This window comes from Austrofundulus limnaeus, unplaced genomic scaffold (genome assembly GCF_001266775.1).
Source record: "Austrofundulus limnaeus strain Quisiro unplaced genomic scaffold, Austrofundulus_limnaeus-1.0 Scaffold285, whole genome shotgun sequence".
Classification (NCBI taxonomy): domain Eukaryota; kingdom Metazoa; phylum Chordata; class Actinopteri; order Cyprinodontiformes; family Rivulidae; genus Austrofundulus; species Austrofundulus limnaeus.
In genome coordinates, this window is record NW_013952687.1 from 74769 (window position 1) to 82651 (window position 7883).

The 7883-nt window shown below is 38.0% G+C and overlaps 1 long non-coding RNA gene across 1 annotated transcript in view; it reads right to left on the reverse strand.

The window, feature by feature from the left end:
- The window catches only part of LOC106526631 (uncharacterized), a 6797-nt gene extending 3653 nt beyond the window's left edge, over positions 1-3144 (reverse strand). Inside the window, exon 1 of the long non-coding RNA XR_001311279.1 lies at positions 3008-3144. This is a non-coding gene — a long non-coding RNA (uncharacterized LOC106526631). The remainder of the gene's footprint in view (positions 1-3007) is intronic.
- Positions 3145-7883: the final 4739 nt, after the last annotated feature.

Genomic DNA, 7883 nt, shown 5'->3' on the forward strand with positions numbered 1-7883 from the left:
ATACAGAAAATGGATGTATATATACAGTACACACACATATACGTATATATCGAAAAAAATTTAATTAAGGCACTCTGCTCTCCCAAGCTCTCCATGGTGACAGCCATAGTGCACATGCAATATTCTCATTGGGTGGTCCACACCACTTTTGAAACCTGTTATCAGTTGCACAGCAATCTTACTCGATCACCTGCAGCAAGGCCAATAATAGCAGGTGCCTTTTTTTCTTTTATGCTGTTTATCTGTCTTTTTATGACTTTGTCCTTCCTTAGGCTACTTTTATGATTTTCCAAATAGTAAACTATATTTACAGATGTTTTCCACATATATATGTTGTATTTAAAGAACTGAAATCTTACTGTTCTATTTTAAATCTCCTTCAGCACACGGTTTCTTTTTCTGTCTTATGCAAGTTAAAGTTTTTAGCTGGCCCTTTTCTTATTTTTATTTAGCCTTTTGCTACTTTTAGCTGGCATATTGCTAAATTTTAGCTTTTTCATATTGTTCAACTTCTTCTAGTGGCTTTAACAACTCAGTTTTAGCTTCTTCAGCAACCCTCAGCAGTTATTCAGCACTCAGTATTTCCATTAGAAATGATCCAGGAGGATTTGGTGTTTGTTTTTTTATCACTAAATTTCAAATAGAACCACTGTGGTTAACCTAATACATGCTCCATCAGCTGTAAACAGTTCTTTCACTGTCAAACAGCTCTGAAGAGTTCACAGCCTTCATCTGAATAAAGGGATCTTACTTCCCTCTTGGACAAGATCAGTTTTGTTCTTCAGTTGCTTTTGTGTCACATGTAGAAGTTCAGAAAGTCTCCATGAAAGAAGTCGTGTCACATGTGCTGGAAACTGTACGCTACACACAAACATGCAGGAAAATTAATCTCTACTGAGGGAACGGCTCTTCACCATGAAGGTTTGGGTCTGCCGTCGTGACAAAAGGGCCTTTTCAGCTCTCCGACAAAAACTCATTCATGTCCGAGGCCGCACTCCTGCGTGCAGAAGACTTAGGCTGAGCAATGTGATATACAATGTGATTGGTTGCCTGCGCTGCACTTGAGAAGAATTCAAGATGGTTCTTGTCCGACTTGACATTAAGGCCTCATAAATGACCTCAGCCAGAGGGGACATTCAGATTTATCTTAATTTTTTTTATGTTTCCCCAGAAAAAATATTTCAAACTAATGGCAGCACTTAACACAAATACTGAGCCTAGACATTTTTTAAACTCTAAATATGAAACTGTAGAAAAATATGCATTGTTCTAAATGGTATGTCCGAATAAACAAGGATCCAACTGTTTCATGGTCAGAGAGAGTGGCTGTATGAGATGTTAAAATTAGGTCAGCACATCAATGAAACTATTTGCTTTGATGGAAATGCCAGTACATATTATCATATCAGGTAAAAACATGTTGCCAATGTACAAACGTCTGCAACGATTGATGTTTCTAAAAAGGCACAAGCTAACCAATGAAAAACTTATTTATATGCAATTCTTCGCAAAAATCTAGCCTTGATAAATTGTTTACACTGACTGTGCCCCTTCCAATATGGTGTCTCGCTCAAACCACAGGGGTCAGTCTTCTTAAGTGTGAGTATGATACAAGAACTCAGTCCATTTAGCCAATTTTGCATTAAAACTTGGTGTGGTAGAAGCTGCGACTAGTCCACAACACACATTCTGAGTGCTGACAGATTGTGCAAGACTGTTTAAAATTTTCATCATTACCTATTTTGGTTATCATGAATCACTTGACTGGTTTTATTTAAAATTTCAGGGGGAAAAATCATCATTTTGGAGTCAAAAATGCACATTTGGCAGCAACAGCCCCTACAAAAACATCAGTTTCAGAGCTAATGAGCTAAAATTTGAGTAGCTGAGAGTCATTCACAACACACTCAGAGCACAATATTGCATATTTTCAAGGTTTGAAAGATAGCTTCTTATCAGCCTAAAACTCTGGCATGAAAAGCGGCGAGCATGATGCTAGACTTTTAATTTATCACGCTTTCATGCATCATGTTGAAACAGGAAATATGGAAAGAAGCAGAAAAACAGAGGATGAAACCTGTGCGCTTCATGTGCTCATAAATCTACTTGTTTGCAGGCAGCGTAACCTGAAAGTGGATCTCATTTATAGCTGTGACCGGCTCTGTTAACACGCCTGGCAAGTACTGATTAGATACCTGCACGCATTTACACAAGCCCAAAACGCACACACTCGCACACCGCCTTAATGGACAGTGGCGGTGAGGTAGTTCTGCGGATTCTTCACACTAATTATTACCTCGATTGGATTGTGGTTCCTGGAGATTTACTCACTATAATTTAAGCATTGTGTCAGTCTGAACCACAGTGAGCAACATGTGTTCTGTGAAGATAAGGGTTAAATAAATGAAAGGAAAACAATTAAAAGGCAGGACAAAAAAAGGCAATGCATATTTCTTTCTTTCTTTTTTCTTTTTTTTTTTTTTTTTGCTATCCATCCCTCAGGTTTTATGAATGAAGCTTTGCTATTGATTTTTAGTATTCCAGCCGAGCCTGCTTTCAGAACACACTTAGCATCTTTCAAGAGGAGAGGACAAGGATGGGTGAAGCTTTTTATTCTCTAAAGCCCAAATAAGAAAAAAAATTAAATACCAACACAAGGCGTATCAAAGTATCTTTTATTCCGTGAGACCCTTCAAGCTTGACCCACCGATTGTGTATTCAGAGGACCACACGTGTGTGTCTACTGTATGCAACACAGGAGCGGAGATGCTGCAAATTCTTCCAGACATGCATTTATCAGTTTGAGCCATAAAGATGACGACAGGGTGGGCAAACGTTAATTCATGAATGGAGAAAGCAGCGGCTACGTCTGCGGTGAGGGTTACCCCCACCAGACTTCATTTACATTCCAAACACCTTGTCCCCTTCATGCAACTCTTACTTTCATAGAAACACACCCATCACTTTGAAGGGAGGGAAAAAACAGAGAGGTTCCTGGATCACTCACCTCCTCCTGAGGTGCTGGTGGCTGAGGAATTGCCACAACCCATTTTGCTTCGAAGCAGCCACACTGTCCAAGCAGAGCTGCTGAGTGGGCCGATGAGAGGGGGGGAAACCGGAGGGAGACCCGCCACACAATGAGGTGGGGGGATCCCCCACCAGCACCACGACCACCCCTCCAGCCTCCTCCTCTTCCCTCCTCTGGTGTATCAGCCGTCCCTGCGTTGAGTCCTGTCCGCTCTGCGATGTGAGACAGAGCTCAGACGTGGACAGCACTGAGGGGCTTTAACACTCGCTGTGAGACAGAGAAGGACAGAAACAAAGTGCTAGAAGAGGAGGAGTGGGGGGCGGGGGGGCAAAAGATGCTTCGCCCTCACATGATTTGCTCTTTTTTTCCTCCCTGATGGTTGCCCGGGAAACAAGGGTAAAGAAGGCGGAGGGTGGAGTGTGACTTAACCAATGGGAAGCTTCTTTTTATTTTTTTATTTATTTATTTATTTTAACATAAAGGTGTAAAAAAAGGCATTTTTTTAGTGGGCAACAGGAAATAAGTCTGCGGGAGACAGATTCACTGTAAAACTGCCGAGTTGCTTTTGTGTGGGGAAACACAAAGGCTTGTGTCAGAGGATGACCTCCTGGAAGAACCCAAAACCCCGAGAGGCCATCCACGGGTCAGCTCAGACCTCCACGGTTTCTGCTGCTTCTCGTTTCCTCGTTTGAATGAGAAGCAGAGCCACATTCAGACACAGATACAAGATTTTGTTTCATTTCAAAGGAAAGCTCTTTCAGACAAATGAAAATCAAAAAATCAAAATTAAAGCACCACCTCTCATATTTTTATACTAAGACTGTTTTATTTTGAAAAATGTGCTGTAGACATTGATCTCAATCTAAAGAATTATCACAAACACACACTTCAAGCTTCCACCACATCAAATTTGATCTAATCTATAAAACTGACCGGGTTATAACCATGCTTGTGTTTGCTAATATCCATTTGCTTTGGTTGAATTGAACTGACCTAAAAGGGAATGAGTTGTGGAAGTATATCCAGGGAATACTTTCTGAAAGTTTCATGGAAATGAGTCCAGTGCTTCAGGAGATCGTTTGGCGACAGAGACAGACACACACACACACACAAAATCATATCGTTTTATCTCGGTCTTTCTTGGGATGGGCAATATTGCCCAAAAATAAAAAAAAATCTCCGATTTTTTTCATCCCAAATTCAATTTTAATCGATTTGATTCCCACTTAACGGAGTGCCTCTGTTTCATGTGTTGAAACAAATTTGTTGTACTCCTGCATTTGTAGCAAGAGCCTTCAGGTTTTGCAGTGTATCATGTCTGACGTTGCAAAACATAACCAGTTCCAGAAAATTGAAGAAACTGCCTTTATTGGAAGTAGATCCTGTTTATAGCTGCTATATTGTCATGTCATGTATCAAGCATCTTGAGGGACAGGTGGGGTGACCTCTGAACTACAGAAGCCCCAAAGAGTGCACTGGTGGGAAAAAAATCCAGATTTTCCTAAAATTAAATCTTTACAAATGGCAAATTCGAATTAATGGATTACATTGATTTATCGCCCAGCCCTGTCTTTCCATTGACTTCCATTAATTTCTTACTCTTACTCGGAAACTTAACTTTAGTCCTTAACTAACCCTCAAATCATAAACAACATTTGAACTTATGGGGCACAGGTTTTGGGCCTCATAAGGAGCAGTGGTTCCTCATGAGGTGGTATGGAAATATACGTAGATACAGTCTGTTTTACAGATCTGAAATTCCTTTTATTGGCCAAAACGAATGTGAGACAAATATAGTGTGTGTATATATAACCTAGATGTAAGTGGTCCCTGAAGACAGCGACATCGCTGTCATCCATCAGTCTGCAGTTAGCAGCTGATTGATTTATTTTAGTTCAAACACTGGAAACATTAAAAATAACTCTTTTTTAACCAACATAGTTTACAAAGCAAATTGTACGTATTTGTAATGATCTGACCCAAATACAAAAGAATAAATATATATTTGTGCACACAGAAATTTAAAGCACATTTGTGAATTGTCTTGCATGTGCTGAAGCAGATAAAGTCTTAATGTTTCTCAGTGGGAGGAACCCTCCCTCCGCTCAAACAATTGACTGGAATCACCTTTGACCTTTAGGCAATAAACGTCACCAGAGAAACGGAGGCAGCTCCCTGCAAACATCTGTTCAGAATGAGAAGTTCTTCTGTTAGGAAACCATGCAGCAGAGTGCACAACACACTCACACACAAGTTATCATATTGTATGTTGTTAATAATGACCCCCAAAAAGAAAAAAGAAAAGAAAAAAAAACACCAAAAATGTGGCTGGTTCAACAAGCTTTCCTTAAAGGAATACATTTCACATCCCTCTAATATGCCAAAGCTTAAAGTTTGTTTTTTCAGTCTGATAATATTTTAAGCATGTGTTGAGGGATTAGTCTCACCTGTTTTCACAATAAATTTAACACATCTGTAAATAAGACTTAAAGAATTATTATCATTGTTGTGTTTGTTAAGAAAGCTCATGTCAGCCATCTTGAACTGCGTTGACTCCAGAAGTCAAAATCTTTTAAATCATAGACTGACAATGAGCATCTCTAGAGACCAGATATATTTAGTTAACAAAATAAAGAGTAAAAATGAAATTTTGCACATTAAAGCCACTTGGGCAAGGACAGGGTGTTTTTTATCCTCAGGCTGCCTGCTGAGAATAAAGATAAAGCTTGTTTAGTCCTCTAAATTCTGCAAAGAATTTCATGGAGTTTGTCATGGAAATATTCCACTTACAGGCAGAAACATGTGAATGAAAGGAAAGTGCACTGCGTGGTTTTTGGTCGTCAGATTTAATAAGGTTTGAGTATGCAAGGTGAGTAGCAACCAGAGAGTGAATCAGCCAGTTCAGTCAAGTCAGTGCACTGACTAGCAACAGACAGGAAATGCATTAATATACTTCTGGGCAGAGTCCGTGAGAACATGACAAATGGTACAGAGATATCAAAGGACCAATGAAAGGATTACAAGTTATACAGGTAATATGAAATGAGAGCAAGGTCTGTAGACATCAAATGGCKTATTTAAGAATCATGAGAACAGATTATACAAATGTGGCAGTTATCAAAGAGATACAGAACAGATAATGTCAAGGTAATGTGAACTTAGCAGTTAGGCAGGATTATATAATATATTTCCAGGACAGAGTTTTACTGTTTTTTTCTTCACTTTGCAAGAGTCCAAAGCTCAGTGTAGGCTACTGGGTGTTTTTTGAATTAAAAAAAAAAGATTTTTTTAGAAACCAAATATGACCAACTACAAATGAAGCTGCATCTTTTGTCGAGCTTTAGGTACTGTTTACTTTATCACTAAGAACTATGATCAGTGAAATAAAACAGAGAGAAATGATTATCAATGCTATCTTGTAGAGAAAATTAACACATGAAAAGTAAATAAAAATAATCCTGTCTCACAACAATAAAACCAGTGGTGGGCAGCTCTAATCTAAAAATTTGTTCCACTAGCCCTAAAACACTAACTCCAGTATTTAGGTCCCCTAATTCTAAAGCACTAACGCACTGAAATTTTTAGCAAAAGCTAATTCCAAAGCCCTAAAATAACCCAGTCAACCCACAAACGTCCTTCAACAGACAAAAGTTATTTATTTATTTATTTATTTATTTATTTATTTATTTATTTACCGTTATTTTACCAGGCAAGTCCCGTTGAGATCGCAGATCTCTTTTTCCAGGGAGGCCTGGGCCTGAAGGCAACCTACTGTACATGTTTTTGTGAACACGAGTCACATGTTGCCATGTTGCTCTCTTAAACCTTATCACTGACATTCCACAGCCGTATTTGGGTTCATTGTCACCTGGTGGATAAGTGACACACATTTGAATAAAATGTTTGACAGCTTTCACCGTCAGTTGTTAACATTAACATTGATCAATAACATTTATCGACCTCAGTTAGTGCTTCTAAATTTGGCTTCTAAATTTAGCAAGTGCTAATCCACTAATAAATTCTAAAATTAGCAAAAGCCCTAAAACACTAATCAGGAAATTAGTTCCCCCAATTAGCAGGGGTGCCAACAGGGGGGGCCAGGGGGGCATGCCCCCCAGAGAATTTGCTGCTCCCCCCCCCCCCAGTTTTATTCTCATGAGTACCCAGCTTTTTCATCTGTATAACCAACTTTTCAGGAGGTTTTGTCAAAACCTTTTTGAAATAATGGCAAAAGAGACAGAAACGGTTTTTATTACTGCCCTCTTGTGGTCACTCACAGAAACTACATCTTGTCTTTCAAATAAAAACAAAAAACAAATTGTTTCACTTTTTTAGTGTTAAAAAATGACATTTTTAAACCAATAAAGGTCTTATTACTTTTTCCATGAACAATATAATGTATTAAATATTTATTCCTAATCGTTGTTCTAATTTTTTAATCAACTTAATTCAGAGGTTGTTTTTAAATGACTGTTTGTCTTAATTGTAGTTTTATTAGCTTTTTCTTCTGTATAAACAACTTTTCAAGAGGTTTTGTTAAGAACTTTTGAAATAAAATCAAAAGAGACATTACTGCTCTCTTGTGGTCACAGACAGAAACTGCATCTTTTCTTGCAAATAAAAAACAAATTGTTTCACTTTTTAGTGTTAAAGAATGACATTTTTAAACCAATAAATTTCTTAGTACTTTTCTTCCATGAACAATATAATGTATTAAATATTTACTCCCAATTGTTGTGCTAAATTTTTAAATGAACTTAATTCAGAGTTTTATTTATTTTTATACGACTGTTTATCTTAATTGTATTTTTATTAGCTTTTTCATCTGTATAACCAACTTTTCAGGAGGTTTTGT